The 1,440-nt window shown below is 62.0% G+C and overlaps 1 protein-coding gene across 1 annotated transcript in view; it reads left to right on the plus strand.

The window, feature by feature from the left end:
- Nucleotides 1-1,434, plus strand: part of HIP1 (huntingtin interacting protein 1) — a 135,639-nt gene extending 134,205 nt beyond the window's left edge. Inside the window, exon 29 of the mRNA XM_045284676.1 lies at nucleotides 419-1,434. The gene's annotated coding sequence lies outside the window, so the exon portion shown is untranslated. The remainder of the gene's footprint in view (nucleotides 1-418) is intronic.
- The last annotated feature ends 6 nt before the right edge of the window (nucleotides 1,435-1,440 follow it).

The following is a 1,440-nucleotide window of genomic DNA, read 5'->3' on the forward strand; positions in this document are numbered from 1 at the left end:
CCACCACCCACCCCCGGAAAAAGACAAGCTCCATGTTCTACCTAATGGACAGACCTGAACGGTCAAGCTGACCTTGGTCCTGCTCGGTTTCTTACTGATGCTCCCTCAGGGGAGATGCTCCGAGCACTGGGGATTAACGGGGTGCTGCGGCCGAGCTTGTCTTGCCCGCAGTTCGGCCGCTTCCAGGGCAGGATGCCCGGGTGTCTGGATTGTTACAACCTGGGTCCCTAAGCGGACATGTCAGGACACAGGCTCAGGCTCCGTTCAGCACAAGCTCCTGCTGTCTCTCCCCGAGACGGGAACGGAGGGCGAGATGAGTACAAGCCCCCTCGAGACGGGCAGATGACAGGCAACCCGGCCCCTCCCCACATTTAAGTGACCTTGCGATCTCGAGACGACCCCCGTCTTCCTTCTTCAGCAGTAGCAGCCCGCAGGGGGCCGGCACGCACCTCCCAGGCAGGACCCGTCCCTGCGTGGGGCGCGCCCATCACTCACGTTTCGCTACCGACAGGTGGTGAGCCGCCTGTCCGATCGATCACTGTGACCACACACACTCGCGCGCACCCTCCCTCCCTCTTCGGAACCCAGCCCACCTTCCGCCCATGCAATTCTCAACAGCGTGCTACAAACACTGTCTCCCAGACCCACAAAAGACTGGATGCGGGAGGCATCTCTGGGGAGACTCAGGTGGACCTCTGGCCCTGGCCTTGCCCCGCTCGCTAGGGGCACAGACGTGCTGCGTGTATGTGTCCGGCCCGGTGGTGCTGCTGAAATCCACCAGTGTGCTCTCAGTGCAGGTTCACCCTCGCAGAGGTGGTGGTCCCTTCTCCCATCTGGAGTCCCGGCCTTTCCAAGGACTGTACTTCAGACCACCAGCGGGGCGAGAAAGCTCATCTTTCTGGATCGGATCAGGATCCCTCGCTGGGCTGCTTCCTTCAAAACGAGGCCGCCATCTCTAAAAACCCTGCCGTGAGCTCGGCACCTGTACCAGCAGCCCCTAGAGCAGTGGGGCCAGAGCCACGTCACGCCCCAGTGCACAGTAGCTCCCGTGAGCAGTCAGTCCACGCTCCAGCCGAGAGGAATGAGCACCCTCGCTCAGGTCCCCTGAGTGAGCGTGTGCCGGAAGCGGGTGATGGGAACTGGAACAGCCCCTCCAGGCTGCACAGAGCACCTCCACCATGAGCCTGCCGGCTGCGGGTCACCCCCGGTCTCCCAGCTCCTGCTCTGTCTGTTACCTTGGAGCATCGCTGACTGGCCCCGTGCGTGACGTGTCTCCCAGGCGAGGGTACATGGGAAAGGACAAGACAGGACACCGACAGGAGATTGGCCTCGGCTACAGGAAGCTGAGCCACCCCTGCACCTGAGACTTTAATTTTGCGTAATGCAGGGTCCGAGTAAGGGCCTGGCCCCCAGAAAACGCCTGCGTGTATGGGTTTGCCC

This window comes from Echinops telfairi, unplaced genomic scaffold (assembly GCF_000313985.2).
Source record: "Echinops telfairi isolate 266 unplaced genomic scaffold, ASM31398v2 ScPeMD7_5;HRSCAF=22, whole genome shotgun sequence".
NCBI classification, from domain to species: domain Eukaryota; kingdom Metazoa; phylum Chordata; class Mammalia; order Afrosoricida; family Tenrecidae; genus Echinops; species Echinops telfairi.